This window comes from Notamacropus eugenii, chromosome 3 (genome assembly GCF_028372415.1).
Source record: "Notamacropus eugenii isolate mMacEug1 chromosome 3, mMacEug1.pri_v2, whole genome shotgun sequence".
NCBI lineage: Eukaryota > Metazoa > Chordata > Mammalia > Diprotodontia > Macropodidae > Notamacropus > Notamacropus eugenii.
Window position 1 is genome coordinate 118,574,101 of NC_092874.1, and position 19,806 is coordinate 118,593,906.

A 19,806-nucleotide genomic window follows, 5' to 3' on the forward strand; every position below is an offset into this window, starting at 1 on the left:
TTAGGTGGTTTCAGAGGCTAAAATTTGAATCCAAACTTTTTAACTTCAAATCTATACATACTATGCTACCACTCCAGCTTTAAAACATTTTATTAAAGGAAATAATAAGGGGGACAAAAGGGGGGAAATTAGCAAAAGAAAAGAGATCCCAGTTTTTAGAAAGGGAAGAAAAGACAAGAGAGGCAGGAAGGGATTGGAGGGGTGATCTTTCTGGACTGAGTCTCTGCTTGGGGCAGGTCCCATGTACTCTCTGACCTACTACATCCATATCTGCATCTAGAAAAAGATTTTAGCCATAGTCTTCCAAGCCTTTAAAGTGCCTCAGATGAAAGATGGTGCTGGAATCACAAAGTCCTAAGGCTTCTGCTAAAATGAAAGAAAAGGAAATGGCTGTCATGGGTTTTTCCATCTAAATGGTGTAGCAATAAAGTCGTAACACTTTATTATCTGGTCAAAGGGCATGAGCAGAAGCAGCCTGTGGTGATTAGAGCCCAGACATTATTACCACTTCCAGCCCCTTCCCTTAAATTTGACTGAGACATCAGGAGACCTGATTTCTTCCCCTCCCCCCAATTCCACCCCCCTCAAGTAAGAGGTAGCCTTTATGAGGCTTGGTTTCTCAGCTGGGAATCAGGGGAAAAGGAGGAATGAACGATGATGCTTTTAAAGGGTCTCCCAAAAAAATCTTAGTATAATATTAAATTTTAACACATTAAAAACATAGCAAGACTTTTGAGACACTCTGTATTTGCATAAGACTTTACAGTAGACATATTTATTTCATATGTTTCTCAGAACAACGCTGTCGTGTAGTTTCTCTAAGTATTATAATCCTCATTTTATAAATAAGGAAACTGAGGTTCAAAGAGGCGATGACTTTCTCAAGTGCTCCTAGGTAATAAATGGCAGAGCCAGGATTAGGACACAGCTCTCAGGACTTCTAATCCTAGGGCTTTTTCGACTAGAATATGTTAACTTATTATGTAAAGGGTTATCAAATATAATACCATAGAAAACTGATATTATTCCAACATCCATTCAGATTTGCAAAAACTACTCCCAAAGAGTAAATTATGTTCTCATTTGGGCTGCATAAGGAACCACATCCAATCACACTCCCATAATAATGACTGGGACCCCAAAATGAAGAAAAAGAGGAAAGTATCACTGAATATACCCCATCTTTTGCCCCCTCCCAAAAAAAAGGTTTGGGGAAGGAGGGGTCTGCACTCAGAAGCCTTGTTGTTGATCAACCTGCTGGCAAGATGGTTTACTCCAATTCCTGTGGTCTTACCCCTAACCTTGAACTAGAAAGGGTTTAAAGAAGAAGGATGAAGGAGTAACTTCTGAGAAGGGGCAAAAGATGGGTTATATGTCATGACATTGTGTGGAAAATTCTATCTTTGTGTCTCTCTGATCCTATATCTGCATCTCTCTCTCTCTCTCTCTCTCTCTCTCTCTCTCTCTCTCTCTCTCTCTCTCTCTCTATCTATCTATCTATCTATCTATCTCTATCTCTCTCTCTCTCTATCTCTCTCTCTCACACACATACACACACACACACACACACTCATACAACATATACACACTGCCTCCTTCTCTACACCTTCCTTTCCCACTCCCACCCTACCCGCCATGCTGATGTCCCTTGTTCCCATTGCTTGCTAAGGCATTGGGTGCTATTCAACTATGTCACCAACTTTTAAAATCCCAATCCATCCTGCCTATGAGTTTTGCTCACCTGGATTTTTCTCTTCCAACCCCGTGATGAATGCATGTATGAGAGCTTCACTGATAGAATAACTCCCAGTCCAGAAATAGCTCTATCATTTAGATGTCATGGGGATAATATTAATACCAAACACAAAGGCCAAATAAACACCTTTAGCTAGTAAATGGCCCTTGGATTTCAGAGCTATTGATCTGGTGGTGCTTGCAATGTTATTGGGGCTATACTATTACTTGGAGAAATTCTGGGATCCAGGGCAAAGTTACCAAAGAATTGCAGATCATCCATTACCTTTAACTATGGAGAGTCTTAAAGTGGAGAAGGATCACCTAAATGCATGATATATGGAATTTAATTTACTCACAAGGAAGCAGCAGTGAGGTGTTTTCTACTCTGCTCTGTGACTTTGTTTCCCCTAAAACAGCTTTATAGGTTTATAGGTTTTTAGCTTTGCAACCCATGTAAGCTCATTTGTGCAATGAATATAGAGCCATCCTCAAAGTCAAGAAGACCTAGGTTTAAGTTCCATCTGACAAATAATGACTGCGTGGCATGAGACAAATCATTTAACATCTTAGCAAATGCTCTAACTCTCTAAGACTGTAAGTCACGGAAGAGGTGCTAATCTGTGTTAGTACAGGGAGTTTCCTGATCTAGACATCCCTTAGACCTAGTCCCTATCTCTACTATCACACTTATGCTCAGAACAGCCCTATGAGACTGGATAATTAACCAATCAACAAGCATTTAATAAGCACATGTTGTATAGCAGGTTCTGGGGATACAAATACTCAATGAAGCAATCCCAACTGGCAAGGAGCTCCCATTTTAGTGGGGAAGACACATCAGAGATAATCTTCAAGAGTTGCTATAAACACAGTTCATTGACCTGTGGCCACTGGAGTGATGTACTTCTCTAAATGTACTCTGGCTGGTACTTTCACAACGAGTTGAGATCACTCTCAAAGCCTGCCCTGCTTAGTACAGCCTATTTTCATTTTCCATTAGAATGTCTTTCAAGAAACCGAGGGTCACCTCCAAGCCAAACTTAAACATAGGAGGACTTCAGCATTTTCATATTAACGTTGAGTGGAAAAAAATACTACTGGAAGCAGACCTTAGAGTGATAGCAAATACCATAGACAGAGACCAAAACATTTCCAGGATCAAATGAACATCGTTGTGGGTAGAAACTTCCTTCCACACACTGTTAGTGGTTGAATCAATGAAGAATGAAAGATACCAAATTTAGTCCCTCTATTCAGAGCCACCCTCACCTGTTTTAGTCCAGAAAGTGTATTTCTTTTCTACTTCTTCTTATATTTCTTTTTGGTCTTTCTCCTTTTCTTTTCCAGAGCTATTATTACCCAAGAAAGATGCGCATTTGAATTGTATTCACCTGGATAGAGTTAGATCAACATTGTTCATTGGACCTAGATGACACTTTAAAGCAATTGCCTTTCTGGGTTTTCAGGAGTGCTTTTTGGAGGAAGGGAGGAAAGAAGAAAAAGAAAAAAGAAAACAATTGGGTCAGTGATCCTGCCTCTCTACATTCTAAGCAACTTCGAAGATGAAGGACAACAACCAACCAGAGCCCCTGGGAGAAGCAGTCGACTCTGGAATATTGTGCTTAGTTAGACACAAAGTATATCTGTAGCCATCAGTTCCATTTACAAAACCATACAGGGGTCTGGCAAACATTTGTAGTTTGAGACAATTAGATGCAAGTTGAGACAGAGGGAGGAGAGGTAGAATGGCAAACTAATTTCATCTAATGCATTTGACTGTGTCCTATTTTTTAAGTGTGAAAAGTGGAGTCTAATTATTTAATCTTCTACATTAAACTTTGGAGGCTGAAGTTTTGAGAATCTCTGCTAGTTTTCTGAGAATGGGTCTACACAGATCTTAGAGGAAGAAGATTGAAGTCCTCTCCCAAGTGGCCAAGAGCCCAGACTCAAGCAGAGTTCCTAGAATGGAGACTGCTAGTGGGCATTCAGCCAAGGAAGTCTACCCTCTTATTCAGATCATCTTATACCTGAGGAGGACGAGATCTGAAAACTGACCAACGCAGCCAGGAATGAGTGAGGGCTAAAAACCTGTACCATAGTTGGACATCATTCTCTTCCCAAAGTATTTCACGATGGAAGAGCCCTTTGTCCAACTTTCTGGATAATGTATTATGTGTGTGTGTGTGTGTGCATGTATATGTATGTATATATGTATGTATGTGTATAGCATATGTAGTATATTATATATACATATATACTGTGTGTGTATATATATACACATTTTACACATATATAACAATGTGTGTATATGTATGTATCATCCATATATGCACACATATATACGATATATGTGTATATGCACATATTATACATATATATGTGTATATGCATACACACGTTTATGCATCTACATAGGCATGGAGTAGCTAAGGTAATGGGAACATATATATCACTTTAAAGTTCCCAAAGCACATATATTAACTCACTTCATCCTCACAACAATCCTATAAGGTACACATCTCTGTCTTCACAGCTGGGGAAACTGAAACTGAGAGAGATTAAAGAACTTGCCCATATTCACACAGCAATGACTGACTGACTAAAGGGCTGCATTCTTGTTCCTATACCACCCTAACATCCTAGAAAGGATTGCCTTCCTTTTAGATCCCCATCGCCTAACATTGATTTGTTGTGCTTGTACAGAGCCCAGTAATTTGTAATGGAGGAAGGGGGGATAGAGGAATGGTCTCCAATTCAGGATGGATGATTAGGGAAGGAAGAAAGGATGAAAGAGAGGAAGGAAAGGGGGCATTACAGTCAGTAGAATGGCAGTCTGTTGTCATTCCCATGGGCCTATTGGAATATATGTGGTTCGCAGGTAAGAATGTACAGGCGGTTTTTTTTTTTTAATGTCAATTTGGTTCAACTACCAACCAGGGAAGTGCATTTTCCTAAAGGCCCACATGTAGACATCAGCCACAGCTGGGCTATCAGAAGAACAGAGACCCCAAGAGACCACTCAGGAGAAAGACCTTCAGAATCAGACGGCTGTCTTGTCTCTTCTCCCCCTGCTTTGCTTTTGCCCTAGTGACTCATATGAACAAACCTGGTGCCAGACCCAGCTGGAAGAGGATTACAAATAAATGAACTTGAAAATGTAGCCGAGAAGAAGGGCTATGGCTTTCTGAATGGAGCAGCACCAGTTAGCAGGATGCTAGGGCTCAGTGGCTGGTGCGGGGTTTGAAGAGTGGGGGACAAAATCACTGGAAGCAACCCACAGACACAGCATACCCCAGAGCAGAAGCAAAGCATCGTATATTAAAGGAGGAACTGACAGGTTAATGGTACAGCTCTACCCAGCTTTCTCAGAAATACAAGCCATCCACTCCCTCTCCCCATCTCTTCCCCACCAGGCCTCCATTTAATGAGAAAAGATTTATAAAGCTGCCACTAAGAGAAAGGCTGCTTAGGGGGTAGGCAGGCTTCTCTCCATCCCTGAGGTTCTCAACTAGACTATCCGCACCAAAGGCTAGAAGGGAGGTTTGGGCAACCTCCACCAAGCGGAACAGATGCAGTCCCATGATGCCATTCCATTAGGCAGTTTCCACAAATGAGAAGGCTTCTATTTTCCCTTCTTCCTTCTAAAAAGTATAAAACATGAATGTTACCCAAAAGTCCATTGGAAAAGTACCTGTTCAAACAACTTAGTATAGCAGCCCCATCTTCATGGAGGGATTCAGCTTTAGAAATAGGTAGGGGAAATTTCATAATTGTCTCCAAGGCACAGATGGAAGCTAGACTTTGAAAAGACAACTACCAATCAATGATTATTCTAAAAATTACATGATATCAACCTACAAGGATTGAAAAGGTAAAAGTCATATCATTTACTAAAGCAACAAAAGAAGAATGGAGGGAGGAAAGGAGAGAAAAAGAGGAAGGGAGGAAGAGAGGTAGGAAAGAAGGAAGGAAGGAAGGAAGGAAGGAAGGAAGGAAGGAAGGAAGGAAGGAAGGAAGGAAGGAAGGAAGGAAGGAAGGAAGGAAGGAAGAAATGAGGGAGGAAAGGAGGGAGGGGGAAGGGAATGGAAGTAAAATCACCATATTCACTTTGATTCAGAAAAATGTGTCCACAAGGCCAAAATAGATTGGTATCTACCTGCATTTCACATAATGCCTGATGCCTCAAACAGCTCCCTCATCATCATCCCAAACTGTTGCACATTTTTCCATAGTACCTTTCCCTACCTAGAAATACAATCATCCTCAGGGAAACAGTACAATTGTGCTATGGAAGCAAGAATATAACAGCAGCTGCCAGGGCTTTATAGTAAACATCAGTCTCTCTCCTGCTACAGAGAGAGAGAGGGAGGGAGGGAGGGAGGGAGGGAGGGAGAGAGAGAGAGAGAGAGAGAGAGAGAGAGAGAGAGAGAGAGAGAGAGAGAGAGAGAGAGAGAGAGAGAGAGAGAGAGAGAGAGAGAGAGTCAGTGTTTGTAAATTGTCTTTATATTATAGCTATATCCAGTGGTCACAAATAATTGACAATTGAAGGGATAGCCATCCATTGAGGAATGGCTGAACATGACGTTGTGATGGAATACTATTATGCTATAAGAAATGATGAGCAGAATACTTTCAGAAAAACCTGGAAAGACTTACACAAACTGATGCCAAGTGAAGTGAGCAGAAGCAGAACACTGTACATAGGAACAGCAGTATTGTACAATGGTCTGTAAAGCCTATATCAGGTTGCATGCTATCCTGGGGAGGGAAGAGTGAGGGAAGGGTGGAAATTTAGAACTTAGAATCTTATAAAAATGAATGTTGAAAACTAAAAATGAATTAATAATTAAAAATAAATATTATACAATGATCAACTGTGAATGACTTAGCCATATTCTCAGTAATACAGTGATCTAAGGCAATTCTGAAGAATTTGTGATGAAACATGTTATCCATCTCCAGAGAAAAAACTGACAGAGACTAGATGTAGATTGAAGCATAGTTTTCTTATATTTCATTTTTCTTGGAGTTTTTTTGTGTTTTCCTTTACAACATGACTAATACAGAAATATGTTTTAAATGACTGCATATATATAACCTACGTCAAATTACTTTCCTTCTCAATATGAAGGGAAGGAAGGGAGGGAAAGAATTTGGAACTCATATTTTTACAAAAAAGAAAGTTAAATATTGTTTTTGCATGTAATTAGAGAAAAATAAAGTGTTAAATATGCTATAGCTGTAGAATTGTCTTTAAAGAAGACTAAGCAAGAAAACCAGATCACCCTTTGTTTTCTGAGTGGCTGTTCATTTATGTCTTGGCTCCTGTTTCCTTGTGTTGTACATGTCCCTGGGGCAGTCTTGTGTACTGAACTGAACTGTAAACTGCCTAGTATCTTGGCACAGTAAGGGCTGGATCATCATGGTTCTGCGCAATAAAGTTAAAAGCAGCTATATCCTTGACAACAATTTCTTAGCTCCTCCCTATGGCCTCAGGGGTCAAAGGACCCTAACACAATTTGATTCAACTTTTTTCTCCCTGAAATAAACTCTACAATCTACAGATATTTATGCTGTCGAGATCATCCAAATATAGTCCCACCTAAGGCCATAACCAATTTGGAGCAGTTAAGGACACAATCAATTTAGAGATACCTAAAAATCAAACTAGAAGTTCATGTGGTTGAATCCCCCCACACCTGCAGTTAGTTATGAAATAGTAGATTTTTATGTGCCACACGATATCTGAGGCATTAGGATCAAATTCCTTCCATATATCCCCGGTATTACCTGTCAATCTTTCTTCCCAATCACTCTAAAATCCCAACCACTTTCCTCACCTTTCACCAATCTCAAAATTACTTTTATAATTCTATTTTACATTGGCATAGTGCTAAATTTTTCGTTGTCATTCAAAGTCCTGAGGTCTTACTGCTCAGATGAAATCTATAAACTTATCTTTCTTTATCCACTCAACAACTTTGTGAAGTATATGGGGACAGTTGAGCTGTGGAAGTAAAAAGGCAACCTCATCGGCAATGAGAACACTGAGGTATTAACAGATTAAATGGTTTGCTTAAAGTCACACATTGGATCCAGGTTGGAACTCATTTTTACTGATGATGATGATGATGATGATGGCCCTCTCCATTTTCTCAAAGAACATACATCCTTCAGCCTCAACATAGAGCCTGCCTTACACATTAAGAACAGGGCTAAGGACACAACACATCCTTATTCCTAAATAACTGTCCATCTGTTGTCACAGATCAAATGAAGCATTTCTAGCCATTTCACACAACTTTTGACAATGTTGCAGCCAAATATATGGTGGGATTCTTGATGGTAAACAGTGTGGAAATTCATGAGCAAATGGGATTAGGATTTTAAGATTAACTCAGAAGTGTATTACAGAAGGAAATAATCTGATGATAGGAGGAACATTCCATCATCTGAAGTCACAGCATCAAAGATTAGGAACTTTGGATTTGGAGCTTGGCATTTGCAATGCAGAAAAGCATGGACCTGAAGCAGTTTGTGGGGGTCTATGGCAACAGCATTCTAAGATAGGACCCAACCTTTCCAAAAAGTATTTCCATGAGTCTGATTTGGGAAAGTTCACTTCCCAGAAATGCTTATGTCAGTTTCTGATTTTCTGTTCCTTTAGCTTAAAATTGTTTTTCTCTCATCAGTCAATCCTTGAAATGCCAATATTCCTAGAAGGAATAACAAATAAACTATCAATAAGATGATCAAAACAGGGAATACCTAGGAAGAAGAAAAAGAGTTGAAGGGATATGGGAAATATGGAGCTGGAGAAAGGTGAAGAAGAATCATGGAAAGGCGCAGAGTAAAGTAATATAGCCCATAGTCTCTATTCTTATTTGATATAGTGCTACACATGCCAATAATAGCAATAAGAAAAGAAAAAAAGTTGAGAGAGTAAATAGGCAGAAAGGTAAATCTATCTCTATTTGAAGACAATATAATGGTTTACTTGGAGAACCCTAGAGATTCAACAAAAAATTAATCACACAATTAATAGCTTTGTAAAATTAGCAGGAATCAAAAATAAATGGAAAAAAGAAGACCCTTTCTGTGTATTACTAACAAAACCCAGAAAAAAGAGGGAAAGAAAAATTCAATTTAAAATAACTAGTAAATGCATAAAATATTTTGGAATTAACTTACCAAGACACACTTGGGGCTCGTACAAATAAATCTACCAAGAGCAACCTTTACAGACATAAAGGAAGACAAATAATTTGAGAGAGATTTATTGTGCTGTCTGGGCCACACCATTGTAATAAAAATTTTGATACTACCTAAATTAATTTGCATATTTAATGCTACACCAATCAAATTACCAAGAAAGAACAAAAAATCAAGAATGTCAAGGGAAATATTGAAAAAAATGCAAGAATGAAAGGACCCTGTTATTTCCAGATCTCAAATTCTAATCCAAAATTATAATCATCAAAACTGATACACTAATTCACTATTGATGGAGCTGTGAATTTCTGTAAAAAAAAAAAAAGTTGGAGTTATGCTAAAAAGTGACTGATGCAGAGACAAGGGCAGAGAGGGATGATAGAAGAGAGGGCAGATTGGCAGACAGGGGCAATTAGAATGCTCGGTGTTTTGGGGTGGGGGGAGGGGACAAAAGGGAAGAAAATTTGGAACCCAAAATTTTGTGAAAATGAATGTTAAAAGTTAAATAAATAAATAAAGGGGAAAAAAAGTGACTGATGTGGGCATATCCATTGATCCAGAAATCCTATTCCTGGAATATGCCCCAAAGAAACCAAAAACACAATGAAGTATCCCAAATATTCACAGAAGCACTTTTGTGGCAGCAAAGAACTAGAACTGGGAAATGGCCTTTCAAATATGAAATGACTAAACAAATTATGGTATATGAGTGTAATGGAATGTTATTATACTATAAGAAATCACAGATTTAATGACGTTCAAAGACAGGTGAAAAACTTACCTGAACTGATGCAGAGTAAAGTAAGCAGAATGAAAACATTTTTAATGACTACAACAATGAGAATGAAAAGGAATACAAATGAAATTGAACCCTGTGTGTTTTTAGTAGGTGTAGAGTTTTCTCTAGCACAAAGACTAAAGATACTCTCCAAACCCCAACTTGCATTGGTAGGTTGGGTCCTTGGTGGGGTGACTACCACATCTCCCTTAGAGCATTAGGATTAGCTCTTAGGAGATAAGGAGCATCTTTCTGATGCTCCTAAGTCTCCAATGGTATAGTTCCACTTTTGCTTTTCAATTAATAACAATTAGTCCAACAGAAATAACAGTAGGGGCTATGTGAAGTTAGGCACATTAATACACAGTTGATAGGGTTATGACTTGTTCCAACCAATTTTGAAAGTAATTCGTGTGATTGTAATTTTGTGAAAATAATTATGTAAGGAAAAGTTACTAACCTGTTCATACTCTTTGACCTATTAATTCCTCTATTGGGAACACACCTTTTTCCCTTCCCGAGCACTTAATAAAATAAGAAGAAAGGTTCCATACATGCCAAAGTAAGCATAACAATATTTTGTGGGAGCAAAATAAAGCTATAAACAAAGTTAAGTGCCTATAGTTTGCGAAAAACCTGAACATATTATGCTATATGAATGTAATGAAATATTAATGCAGTATAAGAAACAATGAATAAGAAACAAGACTAGAGAAATTAAAAAAATAACAGAAAGACATATAACCTGATACCAAGCAAGAAAGGAGAACTAATAGAAAGTTATGCACAATGATCACATTAATATAAATGAAGACAATGCTAAAAGATATCAAAACTCAGATTAAATGTAATGACCAATATGTTGTACATAATGGATAATGAAACGCTTATGTAGGAAGATGGTGTGCTACAGCTATGGAATGTTCCATGTGCCACCATACGTGGTTAATGTGACTGTATGGTTACTGCTTTTGTTACCATACAAGGTTTTATTGGGGTGGGGTTATTGGAAAATGACAGTGGTATAAAAAAATCTATAAAATATTTTTGAAGATGGAAAGAGGAAATGACAGTTCATATATAATCTGTCTACTAATAACATATTTATCCCCTGATTTATAGTTTACAAATTATTTTGTATGTATTTTGGCATCTGATGCTCACAACAATCTTATGTGGTGGTCACCTATCATGAGTATTAGCCCCAGATGAGAAAACTCAGACTCAGTGAGAGTCTTATCTAAGTTCACACAGCTAATAAATGGTAGAACAGGGATTTGAACTAGGGTCTTCTGATTTCAAATTTGTGTTCCTCTTCAAAGGATATGAACAGGCAATTTTTAATGAAGAAATTAAAGCTATATATAATCATATGAAAAATGCTCTAAATCATTATTGATTAAAGGAATGCAAATTAAAACAACTTTGATATATCATCTTAAACCTATCAGATTGGCTAAAATGAAAAATTCCCAAAAGAAGTTATGGTATATGATATTGATGGAATACTACCATGATATAAGAAATGATGAGCTGGTTGATTTAGAAAAATATGGAAAGATGTGCACCTAGGAAGGAAGATGTATGCACCTTCACAGAAAGAACTGACCAATAGAAATATACTTAGTATGGTCTTACATATATGTATATGTGCGTATATATGTGTATCTAGATAAGTATGTATATTATATATATTCATGTTTAATTGTAGCCTTTTCTAGGGTAGAGAGGGGGAGAAAAAATGAAAAATGTATAGAAAAGAATAAAAGAAAATGTAGAAGGAAGCACAGAAAGCTGGGTAGTTTTGAAAACAATGTGTAGTATTTATTACATAGGTTTTCAAAAAGAAGTAAATAGTTTGAAATGGAAATTTATTGTTCTATATTTAATCCTCTCATGTTCTGCTGTATACATGGAAATGTTCTCTTTTTTTCCTTTTCTTGTTTTATATTTATGTTTAAAATGTTTAGAGGGAGGAGCCAAGATGGCAGAGTAGAAAGACACACATATGCTAGCTCCAAACCCACAGCCCATAAAATGTCTGTAAAGAAGAACTCCCAATAAATTCTGGAGCAGCAGAAGCCACAGAACAAGGGAGCGGACGAGATTTCTGTTCCAGAGAGACCTGAAAACCTGACGCAAAAGGTCCATGGCGCCCTGGACCCAGAGCAGAGCCCAGCCCTGCCTTGGCCTCCCAGCACTGAGAGGAGTGGATCCGAGCAGGCTTCAGGGACAGAATCTCCAGCTGCCTCGCAGGTCCCTCCACCCACAGGTGACAAAGGTCGGTGAGAGGGTCTCTTTGGCTGGTAGAGAGGGGAGTGGGGTGTCCCCATAACTCAGGCCTCCTTGGGAGGCAGCAGCAGAGGTAGCAGCAGACAAGGGCTCCCCAAGCAGGCAGGAGCCTGGATTCGTTGTTGAAGGTGTCTGCATAAAGCCCCTGAGGGAACTGAGCCCCATGAGGTGGCCCTGCCCCCACCTGAGCACCTGAACTTAATCTCACACTGAATAGCAGCCCCGCCCCCTCCCAAAGGCCTGAGGCTGGGAAGCAGCATTTGAATTTCAGCCCCCAAGCACTAGCTGGGCAGATCTGGAGTCATGGTGGGTGTGGAAAGAAAACTCAGAAGTCAAGTCACTGGCTGGGAAAATGCCCAGAAAAGGGGAAAAAAAAATAAGACTATAGAAGGTTACTTTCTTGGTGAACAGATAATTCCTCCTTTCCTTTTGGATGAGGAAGAACAAGGCTTACCATCAGGGAAAGACACAGAAGTCAAGGCTTCTGTATCCTACACATCCAAAATAAATATACCATGGGCTCAGGCCATGGAAGAGCTCAAAAAGGATTTTGAAAATCAGGTAAGAGAGGTGGAGGAAAAACTAGGAAGAGAAATGAGAGAGATGAAAGAAAAGCACGAAAAGCAGGTCAACACCTTGCTAAAGGAGACCCAAAAAAATGCTGAAGAAAATAACACCTTGAAAAATAGGCTAACTCAATTGGCAAAAGAGGTTCAAAAAGCCAATGAGGAGAAGAATGCTTTCAAAAGCAGAATTAACCAAATGGAAAAGGAGGTTCAAAAGCTCACTGAAGAAAATAGTTCTTTCAAAATTAGAATGGAACAGATGGAAGCTAATGACTTTATGAGAAACCAAGAAATCACAAAACAAAACCAAAAGAATGAAAACCAAAAAGAATGAAGCTAATGTGAAATATCTCACTGGAAAGACAACTGACCTGGAAAATAGATCCAGGAGAGACAATTTAAAAATTATTGGACTGCCTGAAAGCCATGATCAGAAAAAGAGCCTAGACATCATCTTTCATGAAATTATCAAGGAAAACTGCCCTGATATTCTAGAACCAGAGGGCAAAATAAGTATCCAAGGAATCCACAGATCATCTCCTGAAAGAGATCCAAACATTGTGGCCAAATTCCAGAGTTCCCTGGTCAAGGAGAAAATATTGCAAGCAGCTAGAAAGAAACAATTCAAGTATTGTGGAAATACAATCAGGATAACACAAGATCTAGCAGCCTCTACATTAAGGAATCGAAGGGCATGGAATAGGATATTCCAGAAGTCAAAGGAACTAGGACTAAAACCAAGAATCACCTACCCAGCAAAACTGAGTATAATACTTCAGGGGAAAAATTGGTCTTTCAATGAAATAGAGGATTTTCAAGCATTCTTGATGAAAAGACCAGAGCTGAAAAGAAAATTTGACTTCCAAACACAAGAATGAAGAGAACCAGGAAAAGGTGAACAGCAAAGAGAAGTCATAAGGGACTTACTAAAGTTGAACTGTTTACATTCCTACATGGAAAGAAAATATTTGTAACTTGAAACTTTTCAGTATCTGGGTAGTGGGTGGGATTACACACACACACACACACACACACACACAGCACAGAGTGAATTCAACAGGATGGGATCATATCTTAAAAAATGAAATTAAGCAGTGAGAGAGAAATATATTGGGAGGAGAAAGGGAGAAATGGAATGGGGCAAATTATCTCTCATAAAAGAGGCAAGCAAAAGACTTTTTAGTGGAAGGAAAAAGAAGGGAGGTGAGAAAAAAAACATGAAGTTTACTGTCATCACATTCCACTAAAGGAAGGAATAAAATGCACATTCATTTTGGTATGAAAACCTATCTTACAATACAGGAAAGTGGGGGAGAAGGGGATAAGCAGGGTGGGGGGGGGATGGAAGGGAGGGCAATGGGAGGAGGGAGCAACTTGAAGTCAATACTCTTGGGGAGGGACAGGATCAAAAGAGAGAATAGAAGCAATGGGGGGCAGCATAGGATGGAGGGAAATATAGTCTTATACAACACGATTATTATGGAAGTCATTTGTAAAACTACACAGATATGGCCTATATTGAATTGCTTGCCTTCGCAAGGGAATGGGTGGGGAGGGAGGGAGGAAGAGAAGTTGGAACTCAAAGTTTTAGGAACAACTGTCAAGTACTGTTCTTGCTACTAGGAAATAAGAAATACAGGTAAAGGGGTATAGAAAGTTATCTGGCCCTACAGGACAAAAGAGAAGATGGGGACAAGGGAAGGGAGGGATGATAGAAGAGAGAGCAGATTGGTGATAGGGGCAATTACAATGCTCGGTGATTTGGGGTGGGGGGAGGGGACAAATGGGGAGAAAATTTGGAACCCAAAATTTTGTGAAAATGAATGTTAAAAGTTAAATAAATTAATTTTAAAAAATAAAATGTTTAATTTTTTTGTGTGTGTGTGTGTTCCTCCCACCATTCAGACTCCACATTTTTCTTTATGGTCTGTTCTGCACCAGGGAATCACATTGGGAGCATCTATAGTAAGTAGAAGTATGGATATTCAGTCAGAGCCATGGAAAGACACTTATGGACAGCACTAAGCACACGGATGATCAAGAAATGGCTGATCCACAATTGTAGATATATTTTAACAGTAGGGCAAGTAACAGAATAGTGAGGATCTACTTTTGGATAAGTTGTTGCTGTGGTTGCTTGAATAGATTTCTGGTTCATCAGAGGTTACCTCATTTCCTTCCAACCTGATTCGCTTAGCTTGGCATTTCTCCATGGCAGAGCTCTGGTTCTTCCCTAACCATGACCAGCTGCTACTGGCAGCATGAAGCACAGTTCACTTCATACCTTCAGCCAATTCACCAGCAAGTGAACAGTTGCTAGTATCAGAGAAACCTTGCTGGTGGACAATGAGGAAGCTCAAGTGAGGAGAAGTAGATCATTTAGATTTAGAGATGAAAAGGACTTTAGAGACCTAGCCCAAATACCTCATTTTGATACGTAGATAAGATTCTGGTGAAGGTAGCAAGATCAAAGGATAATTGTTCTACTATTGATAATATCTGCTTGATGGGGTACCCTTGACCTGGGTACTGTTGGGGAAATGATACCACATGGAAGAAGACTGATTAAGTCACCATTAGATATACCTAAGCCACACCCTTGGAGCTGGCATTAAAAAGGGAAAGCTGAAACAAAACTAGAACAAAGAGAATGAAAAGTGGAGATAAGCAAGGAAAAGCCAATTAGAAATACAGAGAACCACTTCCCAAAAAAGAAGTCTGAATGATCTTTCCATAATTCCAACTTTCCATCATTGTTCAATTTTCCCTGTGAGCACTGACACCTTGGAAATCACCAAATGCTACAAATCAGGGCTTTATTTATTGTTTTGTTGATTGTTTGGCCTTAAGAAAGCGATAGAGAAATGTTAATAACACAGACTAAATATAAAAATATGTCAAGAATATCTTTCCCCAGAGCTGCTTGTTAAACATTTACCAAGACACCACTGCCCCAAAGGAACTATGTTTATCAGTGAAATACATGGCTTCATATGAGGAAAGAATCCACTGGCCCCAGAGAAGGCAGCAGATGGAGACAGAAATAGAATGGTGAGGAGTTCCAAGACCAAGCTGTGAGATAAAAGAACTCTTCTGCTTAGACCTAAAACTATCAACATTGCCTCGAAAGGTTTGGTCTAGGAGCTTGGAATTATCTAGAGACTTCTACTTTGTTCCTAGAAGGCTCATTCCAGGAAATCTTCCAGTTGTCTAGGAATTCCTCAGTTGTTACACTAGCTAGCGTTTACATATTACTTTAAGATTTCCAAAGCACTTTATTGAATGAAATTTTATTTCATTAGATCTTCACAAAAACCTTGGAAGATCAGTGCTACTATTATGCCTGTTTTACAGATGAGGAAACTGAGGCAGACAATAGTTAAGTGACAGGGTCATGCAGTTGAGTAGTGCTAGAAGTCACATTTGAACTCAGGTCTTATTGACTCCAATTTCAGGGCTCTATCCCCTGTGCCCTCTAGTTGCCTCTTTTTCTGCCACTGTTTCTCCTGCACTGACAGTTCAAGTCCTTGAAGCTCCCAGCTTGGTCCAGAAATTTTTCCACTCCACAGCTGCCTCCATATTGATTACTACTGGGCCATGCCAGCTTCCCTCCAGGGAACCAGAGTCTGCAACTCACTCTTGAATTTCCTCGCCCTGTTCTCCCTTTAGAAGGCCAACTCCAAGTGTATGGCTCAAGGGGGTCTCACCTAGATTCATTCATATTCAACAGGAATATCCTTGTATATCTTACCAAGTAAATCAATCAATCTTAAGCATTTCTTAGGTACCTACTAGGTACCAAGTACTTTGCTCAGCATCGGGGATGCAAAGACAATAGTGAAACAGCCCCAGTTCTCAAAAAGTTTATATCTTATCTTAGAATATAATATGTATGGATAGAGGAATATAAAAAAAGATTTAAAATAGATAACAGGTGATTTGGGGAGGGAGCAAGACAATGGGGGTGGGTAGGATCAGGAGATGCCTCATGTGGGAAGTGATTCCTGAGCTGAATCTTGTAGAAAACTGGCGATTCTAAGAGGCAAAGGAGAGCGGGGGAGGACATTCCAGGCATGAGGGACAGGCAGTTCAAAGGCAGAGTCTGGAAATACAATGCTACATATGACAAAGCCAGGAAAAGGAAGTAATAAATGACAAAACAGAAAGGAAAGTTGTGAAGTCTTTGAAATGCCAAACAGAAGAGTGGAGATTTGCTCCTAAAGGTAATAGGGAGCCACTGGATTTTACTGAGAGGGATAATTACACATGAGTGCAATAGAACACTGTGCTTTAAGAAAATCGCTTTGGCAGCTGCGTGGAGGATGGATTGGAGGGAGACAGAAAATTTATCAAATAGATCAACGCATGATCTAGGCCAGAGAAAACACTCTTTTTTTTTTTACATTGTCAGCTTTGGCCAACTGGCTTCTCTTGGTCATATATGGGCTGCATATAGAAGAGGCAACAAAGACTAAGACAGATGAAATGATTTGCCCAAGGTCATTGAGTCAGTAAATGACTGAGGAAAGAACAGAACCCAAATCTCATGAAGCTACCTTTCTTGGTTCTTTCTCACAACCTGACTTCCCAATGAGTGGGGTTGGAGTTGGGGAAGCAGGGAGGACACAGTGAAGGAGCGTATAGTCAGATTGCTAGTTACAGATCAAGATCTACAGGCTTGGCTTCTGTAGATTTGATGTTTTCCTCCTCCTCCCCCACCCTGCTTATACCTTCTATAGGCCCCCAGTGATATTAAAAACAGATGAGGAATTTCACTACCACTGCTGGCATTTTAATATTGAAAGGTTGTGAAATCTAATAAGAGATACAAGGAGGTTGATGGAGGGTGGGGTTATTTTATTTCATTTTTTTCCTCCTTTCTAAGCTTCAATAGAATCAGAATTCAATAAGCAAATGTGACAGAATGTGTAATTTCCCGTCGATTCGCTGAGGCTGGGCATTTCCTGTTTAATAACCTTAAACCATCTTCCCCCTCTCTCTGTCACCCACCCCACCCCCTCTACAAACATCTCTCCCCTCCATCTTATCAGAGTAATCCTTCATTTGAACGCAGCACAGACTGGCACTTTGGCGGCACCTTATCACCGCTTGATGATACAAAGGGAGCAAGCTGAAATGTGATTTTTTTCCCTCTGTGCAAAGGTGTTAATGAGATCTTCCTGCTCCCCTCCTGCCTGAGAAATGAGGTTCCCTGCTCCTAATCCTCACCCACCAAATTCTAGTTTTAAAACCTCAAGAATAGGAATAAATCAATAAAACAGAAAACTTCTCAGTCTCCTACCTAGGATGAGCTTAGATTCAAACCACTATCTCAGGACCTATGTATCTCATAGTGGGTTAGTGAGAAGGTACAATCAGGAGAATTCTCAAGAGGGGTTCAGCAGTTAAAGTGGCAAAGGAAGAGCACAGGTAGAGAAAACGGAAGGGATAAGAGAAAAGGGGGGACGTCAATGGGATGGTACAGGTTTTTCCAAATGACTGTTCCAGTAACATGACTCTCCTCCCCTTTCTTTCAAACCTCAATACCAGACAGACCCTAGCCTGGGCCTTTGGCATACAGAACAAGGCAAAATAAGGGGAGCAGAGGGAGAACAAATAAATGTTTTCAAGTTGAACTAACACCAACAAATCTGAATAGAGTTTTAGTTTCCTTTGGAGCAAATCCAAGGACCACTGGGGTTCCTTGAGAAATATTCAGGGGCATCTGTGAAGTCAAAACTATTTTCATACTAATACTAAGACATTTTAATTTCTAATATGTTAATAAATGGCAACAGAACCTATATAAACAAAAGTTCCTTGGGGGGTGAGAGTCCTTAACAATTTTTAGGTGAGTAAAATATCTTGAGATCAAAAAGTTTGAGAATTACTTTCCTGTCCCATTGCTGCCCTGTCCTATTGCTCCTCAAAAACTCTATGTCCCTCTTCTACATTTTCCCCAAAAGACCATGGTTTTTCAGAAACTGACTTTATCAGTTCCTTATAATTTGTTCTTTATGCAGAGACAAAAGTGAAATGGCTCTTGTGCTCAAAAAGCTCTTACATTCTGTCTGTACAGATAAAGATGATATAGATGTAGATACAGATCAAAAACAAAAAGTAGATAACAAGCTATTTGGGATTGTTTAGAAATTTTAGAAATTAGGAAAGGTTTGTTTCCTACCCTTGTGGAACCAACAGTAGAGTAGGGGAATAAAATAAAAACATTTTTCTAATATTTCAAAAATATATAATTTCCTCAGTGTCCTCACTCTTCCCAGCAACACAGATCCAAACCTCTCTTGTGACTTAGCATTGTTGTCATGTCAAACTCTTCATAACCCCATTTGGGGTTTTCATGGCAGAGATACTGGACTGGTTTGCCATATCTTTTCAAGTTCATTTTACAGATGAGGAAACTGAATTCTATTCACTGCACCACCTAGTTGCCCTGTGGCTTAGTAGAGAGCCTTTAAAAGTTAATAAGGATGGGAAAAAGTTACCATAATATGACCAACCTGGTGATGAGATTCTTCAAACTTAACTTGTCTGGTTTTCTGACAACAAATACTTGTAATGGGGCCTCATCATCAGTGATTTATATTCAGATCTTTCCAGTTCAAAAGAAACTGCCAGAGTTCACACCCCATTATCATAGCCTCCTTGAACACACACACACACACACACACACACACACACACACACACACTTCTACACCACAGAGACACTGAGGTAAGACATTGGAGGTGGGAACCTGCATTGAGGTCAGTTCTGGAACACAAAGCTTAGTGTTCCTTTGATCCATTCCAAGCTCTTTGTTTCTCATCCTTCTCTTGAAGTCCTGGTTAATTCTAATGGCAGCTCTCATTATTCCCTCTAGCACCTTCCCCGTTTCTTCAGAATGGTGGAGCATGGGAGGCAGGTCCCATGGTAAGCAGGAACTGTTATATCTGGCCTAACAAATCCATCTATGAGGAGAAGAAGCAGGCACTCAGAACAAACATTCTGCCAGAATTCTGCCAGAGCTGTTGCTGACAAGCCTTCTCATAGGGAGGCTCAGGCTTGGGGCTGTAAAGGTCTTGAGCATTTACACAAGACGCCAGGCACCTAGGGAAAAGACACCTAGACACACATTCTTCATTTAGCTTCTTCTCTGTCCCTTAGAAAAACAAAGATATTCCCACTGTCAGGAAAATTTCTCCTCAGGAAATCCAGACAATG

General features: G+C 39.4%; 1 long non-coding RNA gene across 1 annotated transcript in view; it reads right to left on the reverse strand.

Annotated features, from left to right (window-relative positions):
• Positions 1-19,317, reverse strand: part of LOC140531252 (uncharacterized) — a 60,660-nt gene extending 41,343 nt beyond the window's left edge. The window contains exon 1 of the long non-coding RNA XR_011976306.1: positions 19,104-19,317. This is a non-coding gene — a long non-coding RNA (uncharacterized lncRNA). The remainder of the gene's footprint in view (positions 1-19,103) is intronic.
• Positions 19,318-19,806: the final 489 nt, after the last annotated feature.